Source organism: Rutidosis leptorrhynchoides, chromosome 1, assembly GCF_046630445.1.
Source record: "Rutidosis leptorrhynchoides isolate AG116_Rl617_1_P2 chromosome 1, CSIRO_AGI_Rlap_v1, whole genome shotgun sequence".
NCBI classification, from domain to species: domain Eukaryota; kingdom Viridiplantae; phylum Streptophyta; class Magnoliopsida; order Asterales; family Asteraceae; genus Rutidosis; species Rutidosis leptorrhynchoides.
In genome coordinates this window covers 546,116,829-546,136,395 of record NC_092333.1, presented here as the reverse complement: position 1 = coordinate 546,136,395, position 19,567 = coordinate 546,116,829, and the positions used below count along the sequence as shown (strand labels likewise).

General features: G+C 32.3%; 1 long non-coding RNA gene across 8 annotated transcripts in view; it reads left to right on the top strand.

The window, feature by feature from the left end:
- Positions 1 to 7,654: 7,654 nt before the first annotated feature.
- The window catches only part of LOC139886669 (uncharacterized), a 31,741-nt gene continuing 19,828 nt past the window's right edge, over positions 7,655 to 19,567 (top strand). For 4 of the 8 annotated variants that reach the window (XR_011772547.1, XR_011772544.1, XR_011772542.1 and 1 more), the window contains exons 1-2: positions 7,655 to 8,405; positions 11,082 to 11,223. This is a non-coding gene — a long non-coding RNA (uncharacterized lncRNA). The other 4 variants (XR_011772546.1, XR_011772549.1, XR_011772543.1 and 1 more) reach the window with 3 other exon arrangements.

Sequence of the window (19,567 nt, the reverse complement as noted above, 5' to 3'; positions counted from 1 at the left end):
TTCAGAATTTTAAGATACACTCGTATTTTATTTATTGTTCAAATATTGCGCGTGAATATATATATAAATATATATATATATATATATATATATATATATATATATAGGGGTAGGATCAAGAGGGAAGTAACCATTCGGGGGGAAGCAAAAACTTTTTTTTTTTTTCGTTTTTTGAAAAAACTTTGTTCACGAACATTATAGATGAGATGAAAATATGAACATTTAGTAGAGACACTTTGTGATAAATGTTTTTATTTTGGCGGGAAAACGCTCGAAGAAGTAATATATAACAATTATCTTGTTTTTCGAGCATATGTTGAGGTTTTAGCTATTGGGGTTTAGATATTAGGGTTTAGATATTAGGGTTTATAGGGTTTAGAAATTTAGGGTTTAGATTTAGGGTTTAGATTTAGGGTTTAGATTTAGGATTTAGATTTAGTTTTTAAAAAGAACGGTTTAGAGTTTAGGGTTTAGGGTTTGGTGTTTTGGGTTTATGCAAAACACCAAACCCTAAACCCTAAACCCTAAACTCTAAATCGGGCTAAATTTTACTTCACAAAACATGAAAAAAGACGTTCATATTCTTCACGAACAATATTATCTTGAATGTTATTTTTGTCGATCGTTTTCCCGCCTAAATAATGACATTCATCACGAAGTGTCTCTTCTAAATGTTCATATTTTCGTGTGATCTTGATGCCGTAAAAAATTTTTCCAAAAAAACGAAAAAAAAAAAAAAATTTTTGCTTCCTCCCGATTGGTTACTTCCCCATTGATCCTGCCCCTATATATATATATATATATATATATATATATATATATATATATATATATATATATATATATATATATATATATATATATATATAATCCTCACACTTCGAAGTGTGAAGAAAAACCGTAAAACCTCACTTTCATAAGCGTGAAAAGTTAACTTCAAAAGCTCACTTTTAAAAGTGTGAGGAATCACCTTCAAAAGCTCACGCTTACACTTGTTCTTAATTTTGTAACGCCTGTTTTTCACACGCTTGTACGAAATGCGAACCTTATAAATCCACATCCTTTTGAACGTGTATATTTGCCTAAATAAGCGTGTCTATTCAACGTTTTTGTTGTAGTGTTCGTGTACGATTGGTAGAGCTAAATTGAAAGCTACTGTACATCGGTACATTTCATTATTTCCTGGTCATAAACTTATAAATTGCAACTTGGTTATATTAATTGTTGTTACATATAATTTGGGTGATTTTCTGGCATGATCAATTTTTTGACTTGATGCTTCTTGTGCTATTTCTTGTGTAATAACAACCAATTTGGGTTGCAGATAATTACTGCTGCTATTTAGAAAGATAATATAGTACGATATCCTATAATTCAATCTTTTATTTGATGTCTTTTATCAGTTGTTATGTAGTCTACTAAACATGCGTTTGAACAAGTTAAAGAAATTGAAGGGTGTGTATGAAATGATAATTCACGTTTATAGATGGGCAGATGGGAACAATGTGAAAGCTCATTTATTTTAAATTTATATGTTATAATGTTATATATGTCTTACAACATATTGAAATCCATAATATGTGTGAAATTGTTGCAGGTTTTACTATATATTTCATGAAATAATGAATAATGATCATATGTAAAGACTATGTTGATTGTGAAACACTATACTGAAGACTGCAAGTGATCTGATATGATTATACACTTTAAGAATTTTATTTCATTAGGAAAAATAGATGACCTGCAGGATAACGGGTTAATGAAATAGATATGATTGCTATATATAAATATAAATATACTTTTATTTTGTTGGAAATTATGCTACAATTTGATAAGCTCTTTAATGTTTTAGGGAATATACCAACCATATACTTCCTGTCTCATCCTCAATAATTGATGCAATGGGTCAAGTAAGTCTGTAAATTGATTAATTTTTATCGAAAAATCTTTTTGTTATTATTTATTAATGGGTCAGGTAAGTCTGTAAGTTAATTAATTGTTATCCAAGAATCATTTTTTATTATTTATTTGTATCGTCGTAATTTTGATATCTTGTTATTATTGCATTTCAGTATGGGTATAGATGGAAAGAAGATTGAATATGTGAGTAATGTTGTTCTTGCCTCTATTGAGAATAACTTTAACAGGGAGTTGACCCATGTAGAGGGTCAAAATATAACTTCTTATGGTGGAAGTAACTAAAGTAGTTTAGGAGTGGCTAAATGGGTGGGTGAGCTGACTTGGTGTGCCAAAAGACAACTTTTTGTGTGATTTAAACATGTTAAGTTTACTTATATCACTTTTTGTAATACTCCGTATCAAACTTCTATAGATACACTTAATGGAATATAGTTCAATACAACTGATAAATAATTTAACTGTAAGGTGCTCAGTAAATAATCTAATTTACATGATTAGTGATGTTCAAGTATGTTTCTATCATGGTTGTGATAATTAGAAATCTCTCTCAAGTTTTTATTATTTAAAACATGTACTTTGTTTCGGGCCTTTCGTCCTCAATGAAAATTCGTAGAAGCTACCTAAAAATCATGAGAACTTTTGTTGAATCTGTTCTAAAGAGGTATGTTACCGAGTAATTTTAGCTTTGTTCCATTCACTATTAATTATCCGATGGTATTTTACCTGATATACTTTGTTTCATTGAAAACAACACTTGACCGCTATCAAATACAAAATGATTTCAAGTAATCCAGTAGATTCACATGTGGAGGAAAAACTTGGACGCTTCTTGATTGAATTAAATATTCGAAATACAGGTTCATATTGCATTTTAAAACAAACATGCAATAAGAAAAAGAAGTGTTCGAGTCGAAGCAGAAATGGTCTGTGTAAAACCAGGCCAAACGGGTTCCACTGTTTATAATTTCTGCAGGTAGATGCTAGAAGCATTGACAACAACTTATATACAGTTCGAGAACCAGATATAGACCCAATACAATTGATTATGCATCGAACACTAATAATTGGGATATGCTTGCTAGAATTGTTTGAATTGTAAGAATTATATAATTGTAATGATCGGTTTTGATTAAAAGCTGAATTGTTACAATTGTTATATTTTTCTTACAATTTACAAGTGTTCTTATATACACAAAAATGCAACAGCTATTTCTACACTTAGTATGGCTCCAATAAACTTTTGGAACCACCAAAACAAATAAGAAAAGTGTTGCATAGCAGCCTGCTTTTTAGCAGTTTATTTGTTGGATATGGCAGACACGTGAACTTCTATTTGAGGAAATGATGAAGGACTTTTTCTTCTGATCCCAAAGTCAACCTACCATAAAAGGTAAGTTGACTAATCTGTTTCTACATTCTAACACTCCCCCTCAAGTTGAATAGTGGGATTTCCAAAATTCAACTTGCTGAGAACTTCGCTGAAGAGTCTCCCGTTGACTGATTTGGTGAGGATGTCAGCTAGCTGATCTTCGGATCTGATTGATGGAAGGGAAATGATTTCATCATCTAATTTTTGTCTAATAAAATGTCGATCAACTTCCACATGTTTGGTTCGGTCATGTTGAACTGGATTTTCTGATATGGCAATGGCTGCTTCGTTATCACATAATATCTGAATGCTATCTTCTGGTGGAAATCCGATCTCTGTTAGAAGTTTTCGGGTCCGTAATGCTTCTACAACTCCTTTGGCTATCCCTCTAAACTCTGATTCTGCGCTTGATAGAGAAACAACCTTTTGTTTCTTGCTTTTCCATGCAACTAAATTACCTCCGACTATTGTAAAGAATCCAGATGTAGATCTTCTATACCCTTTTTCTCCAGCCCAACTTGCATCTGTATATATTTGAGTTCTTAGATGCCCATTTCTTTTGAAAACAACTCCATGATCCGCTGTTTTCTTCAAATATCTGATGATTCTCATTACGGCTTCCATATGGTGAACTTGTGGTTGATGCATGAATTGACTTACAACTCCAACTGCATGTGCTATATCAGGTCGAGTATGAGCAAGATAGATGAGTTTTTCCACCATCCTTTGGTATTGCCATTTATCAGCAAGACCAGCTTCATCTTCCATATATAGCTTCTGGTTTGGAATCATTGGAGTATCAGCTGGTTTGCAATCAATCATACCTGTTTCTGCAAGAAAATCAAGAACATACTTCTTCTGATAGATAAATATTCCCTGTTGGGATCGTAACACCTCAATCCCCAAAAAATATTTAAGTCTGCCCAAGTCTTTCATTTCAAATTCTTTAAATAAGTTCATTTTTAAGTTAGAAATTTCCTCTTTATCATTTCCTATTATTATCATATCATCAACATAAATTATTAAGCATGTAATTAATTTTCCTCTTCGTTTAAAAAAAGAGTATGATCCGAGTTACTCTGTTTGAAATCATATTTTTTCATAAATAAAGTAAATTTCCCAAACCAAGCCCGTGGGGATTGTTTTAACCCATATAAAGATTTCGTAAGTCGACAAGCTTCCCCATTTTTGAAGTTTCCGGAGAATCCTGGAGGAGCTTCCATATAGACTTCTTCTTTTAGTTCACCATGTAGAAAGGCATTCTTCACATCAAATTGGTGAAGTGGCCATTCTTCATTTGCAGCAACTGATAAAAGAACCCTGATGGTATCAATCTTCGCAACTGGAGAGAAAGTCTCGGAATAATCTATTCCATATGTTTGAGTATATCCCCTGGCAACCAGTTGGGCTTTGTATCTTTCAATGGTAACATCTGGTTTGTATTTTATTGTAAACATCCATCGATTTCCTACTGGTTTTTTTTTTCCTTGAGGAATGACACATTTTTCCCATGTGTCACTTTTCTTGAGTGCTTCCATTTCTTCTTCTATGGCCTTTCTCCATTTGTCAGATTTCATTGCTCGATCAACTGTAGCTGGAATTTCTTCGGAGTATAAAGCAGAATTGAATTTTTGTGCTTCATTTGATAGATTCCCGTGTGCAATATTAGCAATTGGGTATCTGGATCTTTGAGCTTCTTTTTCTGAAGAGTATCTCTTTGGTGGTACTCCTCTGTTGGATCTTTGTGGTAGAACATATCTTTCTTTGGAATTGTTGTCAAGTGGTACATCTTGAGTTTGACTGTTTTGTTCCTCTTGAACTTCATTACTTGAAGAGACTTCATTTGGTTCAATGTTAGGTGATTCGGGACAAGGATTTGGTGATTTGGGATTAGGATTTAGTGAATCTGGATCAGGATTTGGTGATTCGGGATTAGGATTAGGATTTGGTGATTCTGGATCAGGATTTGGTGTTGGTGTTTGAATGTTACCAGGTTTAGGTATCCAGGTTATCCAACTGAGAGTGTCATTATCCTCTTTCTCCCCCTCACTCGTGAGTTGGGTATCATAAAAATATTCGGTTTCGACAAAGTCACAGTTCATTGTAGTAAAGACATGACGTATTTTGGACTATAGCACCGATATCCTTTTTGATTTATTCCATAGCCAACCATGACACATTTTTCCGCACAAGGATCAAGTTTGGTACTGTGACGACCCGAAAAATTTCGACTAATTTTAAAGCAAACTCTCGATACGATTTAATATTTTTGACACGATAAGCAAAGTCTGTAATGTTGAGTCTCAAAAATTTTTGAACTGTTCTCGTTAATTCATTTACCCTCGACTATTCTCGACGATTCACGAATATTTAATTGTGAATAAATAAGTATATATATATATATGTATATATATATATATATATATATATATATATATATATATATATATATATATATATATATATATATATATATATGTATATATATATATATATATATGTATATATATATATATATATAAATATATGTATATATATATAATAAATTGAAAATTTTAATAAACTATTATATGATTTAGTTATTACGTAAAATAAATTTTGATATAATAATACTTGTTACTAAAATGTATTTATATATATTATATTAAATATAATGAATTTTGAATGAAGTTGACTAACACTTGGAACTGTGTCACTTGTTACAATTAAGTGTGGCCATTTATTTTCAAGTTGCTTATACGATTATTAAGTGACATTTTATTATTATAACGAACCTACTCATTTTATAACTTATGAAATTAAGTAATACTTTATTGACATTGAAATCTAATTAGTAACTTTATTTTTAAACATTTCTCCTCTATTGTTCCTCTATATAAAAGATATACTAACCTATTATTTTATGAGACACAGAGATATATGCAGTTGAGGGTTGAGACTCAATAATAAAATAAACATAGTACACATAAGAGAATAAATTGTCAAATAAACACAACTGGATTCCATTTGTCTTCTCACGAGAAGAATGAAGCAAAGTGGAGTCTAATTATTTTGTCTAACTGCTCAACAAATTCAATTTAACTTCTTCACTGACCCACTTACTTTTATTGAATTTGTAATAATCGGTGCAACTTGGACCAAGTATATTATGTACCAAATTACCTAACAGTCACATTTTTTTCCTTCAAACATTTACTTTGTCCTATTATTTATGATTAAGGTCTCGTGTGTAGACAGTTAACCAAGTGTTGCTATCATTTGATTAAGAACACATTATTATAAACTTAAACTTTGTACATGAATAAATAAAAATATAAATTATATGCATTAACGTAAAGAACCCGTGATTTGTGATTGAATTGATTGAGTACTGTTTGCTTTTGTACATTTCTTAGTGCATCTGCACAATTATTTATATATAGAGATGATAGATAGACTTATGTGATATTATAATCAACACCGAACCCACATATTGTTTCTTTTCCATTAAATTGCAAGACCAAAACCAATCATTGTTTCTATTATCCGATTTCTGTTTCTCTTCAAGAACACACCATCACCACTATCACAAATCGCCACCTATAACGACCACTATCAAACCACCACCTTGCACCATCATGATTACCATCATCGAACACCACAACATCACTAACTTGTAAATTGTTATTGTATAGGTCTGCTGCTATGAACTTCTATTTTGTTTCAAATGTAAACTAAACCGAACACGAAACATCATTTTCGCCCGAAGAACACCACCATCAACAAATACCATACACCTCCACCCGTCATCTCTCTAGCTCCCTCTCTCTCTTTACAAATCCTTGACCTTGAACCCCTCCATGAATCACCGGTACCATCATGAACAACATATCACCACAATCACCATCAACGGTCTACTACCACCCACCATACTCGCCACCTTACCACCATGAGCATTTTTTTTACTGATCATATTTGTTTACGGTTACCACCATCATCATGGTGGAACACTTCGATCAACAGACCCAACCACACCACTGGAGAACCACCGTCCTCGCCCAATTAATCACCATCGAGTAACTATAAACCTCTACCTTTGAGGTTCGATTAATTCTACTTCAACTGCTATTCGAGTTCTTGTGCAGACCAAACAATCCCAAGCCACACCACCCGTTAACAACTAAAACTACTTCGTTTCTATTTTGTTATTGAACCGAGATAAAACCACACCTCCAACATCACCTTAAACCATCACAAATCCATCAAAGTAATCCAACACATTCGAACACACCTGCAATATATATATATATATATATATATATATATATATATATATATATATATATATATATATATATTGTTATTCTGATGCTCGATCGACCACCATCATCCCAATTTATCTCTCTTTTCCTTCCTGCAGTTCTCTGCAATGTCTCGCCAACCAAAACAGACCCAAACCGCCCATTTCTCTCTCCTTCTCTCTTTAAAACCCATCGCCACCGCTTCACACCTCGAATCATAATTGCACCGCTGCTATTCCTGTCTCTGTCGCGAACCAAACCACACCCATTTAACGATATTACCATAGTTGCATCTGTTTCTCTTAAACTCTAGTATTTTTTTTTCTGTTCGCAAACCTCAATCGAAGACCACCTGCAACCTTGTAACCTGCAACTATTATGGGTGTTGTGAGAAGATGATGATGATAACCGATTAATGATGATGATGATGTGCATAAGAAATGATTATGAAGATAATGGGAGTAGTCTTATATGGCGGCTGCAAGTTATCTCTTCCTTTTACATTTTTTATTATATATAATCCGATCCCTTTTGACTTCCGTTAATGAACTAATTGGTGGATCCATATAATCACTCAAGTGGACTATGATAATTTGGCTAGGTTAATTTACATATTGGACCAAAATCTTTTCTTTGCTCAAGTGGGCCGATGAGTTAGGATGATTGGGCTTTAAGAAGAAGAAGGAAACGGACAGTTGGGTTAAATAAAATTGAATTTCGATATAATACAGAAAAGTATCAGCAGAGTAGTTGGTTTGGGTTGTGTCTGGTTGGCGAGAGGTTGCAGGTTCGAGCTCGAGCATGGTTGTGTTTTTTTTAAAGCTTGTTACATGGAGGTAGCATTCCTATTATCTTGTTATAATTATTATTATTATTATTATTGTTATTATTATTAATTATTGTTGTTATGTGATTTATATTATTATCATTAATAAGTATTAGCATTAGGTATTATAAGTATTACTACCATTATTATTATTATTATCATTTTTATTATTAAAAATATTAAAATTATCATTTTTATTATTGTTATCACTTTTATTATTATTATTATCATTATTAGAAAAATTATTATTTTTATAGTTATTATTATTACTACTACTACTACTACTACTACTACTACTACTACTACTACTACTACTACTACTACTATTATTATTATTATTATTATTATTATTATTATTTTTTTTTTTTTTGAAAGGCAATATATATTAATAGAATAAATAAACCTAGCAAGATGCTAGAAATTACAACCAATCCGACAAAATAAACAAGACTAACACCGGATCTCAAGTTACTCGATGGCTACGAACACAAAAACTAACGACCTAAGACCACACGAAAGGGGATATCATACATACAAAGTACAATTCCTACATTCGAATCAACTCAACACAATATCAATAAGGGCAATGACTAGGTAAATTAAATATGAAATGAAATGAAAATAACCACGACCTAAACCTTCACACCTTGAACTCGACCCACGATAACTTAAACCATTTCGATCATCCAATCTACCAAGTAGTGACATTGTGCGATAAGAGACGTTTGCCTGAAAAATACCCTGACATGTATGAACTCGCCCTTGAAGCGACTTTTAACAGCAACATATCTCGACCATACCCCTGCAATGAAAAGCAAACATACGAGATCTGACAAAAGAGCCCGCATCACTATATTTGACCACCTGCTGTAGCAGATACTCGCGACTTGCACCAAACAAAACCACGACCTTCGCAAGACCTCCACCGTCTGCATCCACCCGCAACCACGAAACACACCACCACAAATCTAAACCAAGAACCAATACACGAATTACCTGAAGTCAAAGGCAGAAAGACGGTGGAGGAAAAACTCGAACCAGCGAACCACACTTCGAAAAGACTCAGATCCGGCTGAACCGCTTGAAAAAACCCACCAATATAACCACGACAGTGAACCAAACACTCGATTTGAACAGATCTAAAACGATTATTACAACAGCAAAACAAAAGAAAAGAGAGCAGAGAAGGGAAAACAAGGAAAAAACAATGAAGGAGAGAGCTCCTCCGGACCGCCGGAGAAAAGCGACGGCCGGAGGAGAGAAAATAATGATGGCGACGACTGTTTTATGCTAGGGTTTTATGTTACCGGAGAGAGAAGTTGAACAGTGGTGGTGTTTTTGGAAGCCTCGTGGTATGTTTATTATTATTATTATTATTATTATTATTATTATTATTATTATTATTATTATCATCATCATTTTTATCAAAATCTATATTATTATTAAAATTATCATTTAGATTATTAGTAGTATCAATATTTTTATTATTATTATCATAAAAAGGTACAAATGGATATTCATTATTATTGATATTATTTTACCAAATAAATAACTATATAAGAATATATTTAATACATATCACATAACAACATTAATATTTTCATAATGAATACTAACTATTTATCTAATGTGTATATATATATATATATATATATATATATATATATATATATATATATATATATATATATATATATATATATATATATATATATAATTAAGTTATTAATGAAACATATAATTTACTAAAATAATAATTAATAAGAATATGTAAATTTGGTCGATTACCGTTATATGTATTAACATATATATAAATGATATAGGTTCGTGAATCCGAGGCCAACCTTGCATTGTTCAGTTCCGTAGTATGCATATTTTTACTACAAAATATCGTATTGTGAGTTCATTTGCTCCCTTTTACTCTTTACATTTTTGGGACTGAGAATACATGCGCTGTTTTTACAACTGCTTTATTAAATGCTTTTGCAATCTATATTTTTGGAGTGAATACATGAAATGCTTTTATAAATGTTTGACGAGATAGACACAAGCAAAACATTCCTCGAATGAATTATTATGCAGACAGAAGTTCTGTGGATTATTATTGAATTAGTTAAACGTTATAATTGCCACTAATTGTTGTGAATATTTTCCCCTGATTATTATTGCTTGGTAACCTAAGAATTAGAAACGGGTATGGCCCTAATTCACGCGAATCCTAAAGGTAGCTACCGGGTTTAACACCCCCACCCAGAATGTTCACTAGACGGAAGAGCTAGTGGGCGTGATGTTTAGTACTTCGAAGTTTATATATTATACAGACGAGATGTTCTGTTTTGGGGATATTATTGATGCGCATTATATGTTAAGGTCGGCTACCATGTTGAGCAATGAAATCGAAATGAATGTTATGTATCGAGAGAATGATTTTTATACACAGGTTATGTGTATTAGTTTTGTGCACGAGATATGTGCACGATTATTTAAAAAATCGCGAGGCAACCTACGGGGGAGAAAAGGATACGAACCTACTCTGCTAAGCATTATGAAAAATGGTTTTATACACGAGATAGGTGTACTGTATTTAAATCTTGTGGTGTATCAAAATGATAAATTTTATTGTTTATGATAAACCTATGAACTCACCAACCTTTTGGTTGACACTTTAAAGCATGTTTATTCTCAGGTATGAAAGAAATCTTCCGCTGTGCATTTGCTCATTTTAAAGATACTACTTGGAGTCATTCATGGCATATAGAGGTCAGAACCTCGCAATGGGACCATCTGTTGAAGATTTCGTTCAAGTGGATTAGGACGGGTTACTACAGGTACGCTCATGTTTTAGAATATGGACAAAGACCGAGCACCCAAATATACGAGGTTCAATGCTAAATGAAGTCGGGAGGTTGTAGAATTGGGACAGGGTATCTTTAGGGGTTTTTGTACCTAAAACTTTAGTAGGTAAACGGTTGATAAGATAGGTAGCGGAAGCAAGAGCTTCAGGCCAAAAACTCTTCGGAACTTTAGATTTAATTAATAAAGCTCTTGTCATTTCTAAGAGTAGCCGATTTTTTCGTTCGGCTACTCCATTTTGTTCGGGAGTGTGAGCGCAAGACGTTTGGTGAATAATCCCGTTTTCTTTGCAAAGTTGTTTCATCGAAGTATTGACAAATTCACCCCCATTATCGGATCTCAAAATTTGTATATTTTTGTTAAATTGGGTTTTTATCATTTTATAAAATTGGGAAAACTTTTCAAACACTTCAGATTTGTGAGTCAAAAAATAAATCCAAGTCATGCGTGAATGGTCATCAATAAATAGGACAAAATATCGGAAGTTTTTTCCTCCAATAACCGGTGCAGGACCCCACACATCAGAGTGGATAAGAGCAAAAGGTACATCTTTCCTAGTATTACTAGGTTTGAATGTACTTCGGTGGCTTTTGGCCAAAATACACGTCTCACAGTTTAAATTGACATTGGATTTTAAAAAACTAGGAAATAGAGCATGTAAGTATCCGGCAGAAGGATGACCCAGTTTCCTATGCCATAACCATGCCTCTCTATCAGATGTTCCGTGTGCAAGCATCACAGAACCTTGTTGGGTTACTTCGTCTACATAATATAACCCACCCCGTTCAGTGCCCCGCCCAATAATTACCCCGGTCCTGATATCTTGTAGGATACAAAAAGTAGGGTGTAATGAAACAGAACAATTCAGTTCTTTTGTAACGTGGCTAACGGATAAAAGTTTATGAGATAGGGTTGGAATATATAAACAATTTGATAGTTTCATAGTCGGAGTGACTTCAATTCTTCCACCCCCTTCCACTTGTACAATCCCTCCATTAGCCGTTTGGATCGTATTAACACGGGGTTGTGATTCAGAATAAAAATCAGATTTTTCAAAAGTCATTGTATGGGTAGCACCACAGTCAAAAATCCATTCGTTGTTTTTTGTATTACTCGAAACAATATTCCCTTTTCCGATAAAACTAGTATCATTTAAATGTTTATTGTAAATCGAATTTTGATTTTGCTTTAAAGTATTAACATGACCTTGGGCCTGAGTAGAGTTTTTAGCCTCTTTAAAATGACGTTGGGCCTGAGTAGTGAAACAGGTTTGTTTTTGGGCTTTTATTTTGAGCCTGTTTAAAATTATTAAAAAAACTTTGGGCCTGAGTGGAGTGTTTAGCCCTTTTAATACCATGGCCCATTTCCCCCTTATCAATATCCTTTTCTGCCTTTAAAAAAATACATTTTCCTTTTTCATATATCGATGTATTTGTCACAGAAATAGGGTTATTTCTCTCCCTTTGTTCTGTACCAGTCGATTCAAAATTAGGGTTGATATCTTTATCCCCTTCATCCACGATTTCCCTTTTCTAGTATCTCTTTCAATTGATTTCGATTGAAGATAAGGATTTAATCCTTTTTCTTCAATCGATTGCAAGCAACCGAATCTATTTGGGTGACTAAAAAGGTTGGGTTTAGGGATCCAGCTTGGATTTCCCTTTTTGGTCGATAGAAAACAGGAATCTTTTCTTGTTTCTTTGGCTGATTGAGACATGGAACTAGGGTTAAAGTCTCCAGACTTTCCCTTTTTCGGTTCTATAACCGATTTCAATAAATTTAGCGTTTGAAGGTTTAACACTCACCCATTTGGTTGATTTGTAAGATTGAGGTAATAAATTGGAGGTACCTCTTGTTGATCTTTCGATTTGAGGTTTGGATCTTATGTTGCAGTTGTCGGTGACCGTAAGGTTGCCTCTGATGATTTCACGGTTGTTACAAGTTGCCTCTGCCATCACAGCCCTGCCACGTTTCTTTTTGTGCCACCAATTTGGGTACCCAAGGAGCTTAAAACAGTTGATTATTACGTGCCCTTGTATTCCACAATAAACACAACACAACGGCTTTGATGGTTGATGGTGGTTTGTGGTGATTGCTTTTGATTCGATACACGCAGGCGTTTAACATAAAACATCCAAGTAAGTTACTTTGCTACCGTCTTTATCAGACATGGCAGCTTGATTAGTAACTTTAATTTGATTTATGAAGCTAATTTCTTGCTTCTTCAAGGTTGAGCTACCGTCGAATATTGACATGGCAGCTTGATTTTGATTCTGGTACATGATTGAAGCTAAAAACACGAGTGAATTGATCTCAGATCTTCACCGTTAGCTCTGATACCATGTTTGAATTGTAAGAATTAGATAATTGTAATGATCGGTTTTGATTAAAAGCTGAATTGATACAATTGTTATATTTTTCTTACAATTTACAAGTGTTCTTATATACACAAAAATGCAACAACTATTTCTACACTTGGTATGGCTCCAATAAACTTTTGGAACCACCAAAACAAATAAGGAAAGTGTTGCATAGCAGTGTAACGACCCGTCAAAATCGCTATTGACGCGGCACGTTAATCATTGATTCCACAGTGAGGTTTTGACCTCTATATGATACGTTTTGATAAAATATTGTATTCATTAAAATAAGTGACTTTCTAAACATAGAAAGTTATAAACATGTGGGCGAGTGCTTAGGTATAAGCAAAACCCCGAAATACATAAGTCTTTAATTTACAGGTTGACATCACAGTCCAATTATTTATTACACAACGCAGTTTTATTTTGAATGCAATAAACTTTGTACAAAGCATGAGAGACTCCATGCAGGCAACAAGCACATCACAGCGGAAGCATTCTAAGGACCTGAGAATAAAACATGCTAAAAAGTCAACACGAATGTTGGTGAGTTATAGGTTTAATTGCTCGAGTCATAAACATATATAAAGATAGACCACAAGATTTCATCAAAAGTTTATCAATAGATTCTACGTAACAGAGCACCCTGGTAACTAAACTTAACTATATAGTGATAATTACCCCATTCGTTTTAATACACGCAAACCAACGTATCTTAAACTCAAATAACATACGTCCGTTAAAAGGCTAGCGCTCTAGCTCAGACGGGGATGTCAAGCCCTATGGATCCATATACAATTATTCGCGCCCACCAGTCCATATCCTATGTACTGGCAGCTACTAGTTACCAAAGCTAAGGGATTTTCGGTTTAACTCAGTGTAGAATTTTGTATGTACTTGTGTCTTATTGCGTTTAAAATAAATTGCATGTATTCTCAGCCCAAAAATATTTAAAGCATTTAAAAAGGGAGACTATAACTCACAGTTCAATATTGAGACTCAATATTGTAGGCAAATTGCGTAGACGTAATGACGGTAGACGACTGTCTGGTTGGCCTTGGATTCAAGAACAATACCCCAAACAATACCCAATATTTCCTTAGCTTAAAGCGGTTTGAAACCCGAATTAAAACACCCTCGAATATACTTTATTATTATTAACTTAAATTAAAATTATAATTATAATTATAAATTAAAATTTACGTACATAAATAATTATGAAGAATTTCGTCGAGCAAAACTGACATTTTATAGTACTTTTCGATTTACTGTAGCTCATGCGATCGCATGAGTTTTCAGTGTTTTTGCCATGCGATCGCATGGCCGCCTTTTCTGTTTTTGTTTGCTAGTTTGTCGACATCAAATAGTGTTACTGTAGCAAATAGTGTTTACTGTAGCAAATAGTGTTTTACTGCAGCAAATAGTGTTACTGTAGCAAATCACTGTAGCAAACTCGTTTTCAATGTAGCACTGTAGCAAAATACGATTTCACTGTAGCAAATAGTGTTTTACTGTAGCAAATTGTGTTTTACTGTAGCAAAGTAATTTTTACTGTAGCAAATAGGGTTTTACTGTAGGAAAGTCGTTTTTACTTGTACATATATATATATACATATATATAATTGTTCATGAATCGTCGAGAGTAGTCAAAGGTAATTGTATATATGTAACAGTTCTAAAATTTTGAGACTCAATCTAACAGAATTTGTTTAGCGTGTTAAAATAATAAATCGTATAGAGAATTGGTTTAAATAAGTCAAAAAATTTCGGGTCATCACAGTACCTCCCCCTTAAAGAAAATTTCATCCCGAAATTTTGAGTAGTACCTGTTTCATGAGCGATATCAGTGAACAAATGTGGATACTTTTGCTTCATCTGATCTTCACGTTCCCAAGTTGTAACGACCCGGAAATTTCCGACCAAATTTAAACCATAATCTCTATATGTTTCCGACACGATAAGCAAAAACCCTAATGTTGAGTCTAGAAAGCCTGAAATCTATATTTGGATAATTAATTACCCTTTGACCATGCCCGACGATTCACGAACAACTGTCTGTAAATAGATATATGTTTATATATATAAATAGATATATTTATGTTGGTAATCATTGGTATGGAATTATTAAATATGTAAAATAATATATAGAATAATTAATTTGTGAATTGAATAAATATATATGTGTGACTTCAATAATATATGTTGTATATATATATACATAAAACATATAAATATTAAATACTAATAGGGGTATTATTATTGTTATTATATATAAAACATAAATATGAAATTTGATACATTAATTACAAATATTACTGATATTATTATTTATACTGATATCATAACTATTATAATTATATTTTAAAAAGAAAATATAACTTAGCATTGTAAGTAATAATATTATATTTATCAATATCATTATTATTACTAAGAATTATTATTATAAATTATTATCATTTATCATTATAATTATTAGAAAAGGATAAGATTAATTATTATTATTATCATTAATATTATTAGTAATATTATTGTTATACATTTATTAATAATTATTATCATTTTTCTTATTAATATTACTTTAATATTAATATTATTAGCCTCACTATCATTATTAAATATTACTTGTATTAATTCTATTATTATTATTATTAATATTTATTATCATTATTATTATTTTATTAATATATTTAATAAAACTAACTATAAAATTTCGGAGTAAAACAGAATCCATTTCAAATCGATATCTGTTTGTTTTTTTTCAAATCAGCTACATTAAAATTGGTATAATTATCTTTCAAGTCGTTATCTGCCTTTTTGTATTTTATTTTTTTCTATTTATCTTCTTCTGATTTTGATTCCTCTTGTCGAATTCATACCTGTTATATAAATAAAAATATACAGCTAATTACGCGTGATATCTGGAATCCATCTTTATCAGTTACATTTTTTTCTTTGTTTGCCTCTGTGTAATCGTGATTCCTTGTCGGGGCTCCTTCAGAATAAAAACTACTTCTATCAGATTTAGCTTGCTGCATCACTCACCTAATTCCATTCCATATTTAGCTTCTATATTCCATTCGAAATTTAAACAGAACCAGGGGAAAGCGAGTTCGGTTCCCTGTTACTGGTTCAATTAATCAAAAGTCAAGAAACGAATTGAAATAGAAAATCTGTTAATGCAGTTTTATTTAGAATCTTGTACTCTACATATCTTCTAAGTTACGGCTCCCAATCTTTTCAATCTAATCCGAATTTTGAAATCAAAGGTTTTTTTTTCTTCTAAAAAGTCAATTGAGTTGTTCATGAAGAAATTCATATTCGTTTTTAAGTTTAAAGATTAATTGATAATTCCAATAGATTATATGTGTAATATGCAACTTAATTCGTGTTATAGACTTCGTCCAAAACGTGATGAATCTCAAAATCTATATTTTTTTTTGTATAGCAGCGACGAGCAACCTTGAAGTGCTTTCTGTCTTCTTTGTTTTTTTTTAAAGAGTTTAATAATTTAAATTTACCTAAATTAAATCGGGTTTTGTTCTGTTACAATTTATTAAAAACCATTTCAAAGTTTTGGTGGATTGACTATTTGTCTGGGTCGATTGAATCTAGAGGAATAAGAAGGCACTGTATTTGATACGGGATATAAATAATCGATTCTGTTATATTACGAATAAGGGCAACAGCCCAGCTGGTTTGGCGTGATGATGGTTATACGGGAGGTTGCGGGTTCGAGCCCGACTCATGATTTTTTTTTAAAAAAGAAAAGAAGGTTTACTTGAAGGTAGTCTTTATTTTATTTAAAAGTTATTAACATCATTATTATTATTATTATTATTATTATTATTATTATTATTATTATTATTATTATTATTATTATTATTATTATTATTATTATTATTATTATTATTGTTATTATTATTACTAATATTACATAAGTAGTATTATCTCTATAATTATAATCATTATTACCATTATTATTACTATTATTAGATTAGAATAAAAATTATTATTAATATCATAATTATTATTATTATCATTATTATTATATTATTATTATAAGTATTATAATTAATATTATCATTTACATCATTATTATCATTATTATTATTTTCATCTTTGTAATTAGTATTATCATTATCATTATTAATAAAGTTATTATTATTATTAACAATAAATCAATAAATTCAAGACTATCATTTTAACAAATAAATATTTTGTACATTAATACATAAGATTATGTTTTAGCTAATACACTATTATAACGATAATTAAATTATATACCAAATAAGTATTATAACATACTATAAGTATTAATAAAATATATATAAGAATATTAATCTTGATACATAAGAAAATAAATATGAAGGTATTCGGTTTCAATTATGTGTATTAATATATATAAATGATATAGGTTCGTGAATCGAAGGCCAACTTTGCACATGTTAAATGATGTTATATGTATTTTTACTACAAAATACAGTATGGTGAGTATATAGTCCCTTTTAAACTCTAAATATTTTGGGATGAGAATACATGCGCTGTTTTTATAAATGATTTACGTTATGGACACGAGTAACTGAAAAATATATTCTACGTTGAGTTGTACCACTGGCATACTTCCCTGTAGCTTGGTAACTATTATTTACAGTGGTATTGTAAACGCGAATCCTGTTGATAGATCTATCGGGCCTGACAACCCCAACCGGACTGGACGACCAGTATTCAACGGTTGCACAGTACTTCGTTTCGTGACTACACTTGGTACAGTGTAGTAAGATTTCATAATAAAGGGAATATGCGACGTGATTAAATGTTAAGTATGGTTACCAAGTGCTCAACCACTTAGAATATTTTTATTAAAATGTTTACATATGAAATCTTGTGGTCCATTGTTATAACGCTGCTAGCATCAAACCTATATATCTCACCAACTTTATGTTGACCTTTTAAAGCATGTATTTTCTCAGGTACGAATTAAGACTTCCGCTGTGCATTAGCTCATGTTAAGGACTTTACTTGGAGTCGATCATCGCGATGGGACCAACTGTTGATGACTTCGTCCGGGAGGATTAGTCGCGGACGTTTCAGTTGGTATCAGAGCGTTGGTCTTAGTGAACCAGGTCTTGCATTAGTGTGTCTGACTAGTAGTTGTTAGGATACATTAGTGAGTCTGGACTTTGACCGTGTCTACATATTAAAAGTTTTGCTTATCATATCTTGTCGGAAATCATCTGCTTATCATCCTTAGAAAATTGCCTGCCTATCATTCTCAAGTCTAGACACGTCCTACTGCATTTAGTGCATCGATAGTGTATAGACGAAATTCATATCTTAGCGTATCTGATAATTCATATCTTAGCGCATCTGTAGACTTGCTTGTCATATGCCGTAAGATCCTCTGTAGGCTATAAAATCTTTATTATTATAGATATTCTATGAAGTTAGAATATCATTCTATATTCGAAAATCATTTCACGTTAAAGATTCTTCTTAAATTGCCCTTCTGGCGATGAACCTGAAAGCACTTACCGGCAAACCTGTTCGAGAAACCATTTACCCTCTCATTTCTAGAATATCCTGTCACGATTATATAATATCCTATGTTTCGAATCTTACTCACCCGCTCGTTTCAATCGTCAATCATCCCGACATAATATAAGAAGTTAACGAACTACATGCTCGAGTAATGGCTTTGGAGAATCTGGTGCGGAGGTTACAAACACCAGTAGCACCAGCAGCATAATCCGTACCACCATCATCAACGCTGACAACTCTTATCACCCCAACCACAATCACGTCGTAAATCTCAACATAATGGTCTGTACCTCGGATATCAACCTCACCCGCCTCAATATTACCACCTGTACTCCGAGTATGAACTTCGTTCTACATATCGTTCTACATCGATTAACTTCGCTTTGCATATCCTTCTACCTTATTTATCCTCGTTCGACAT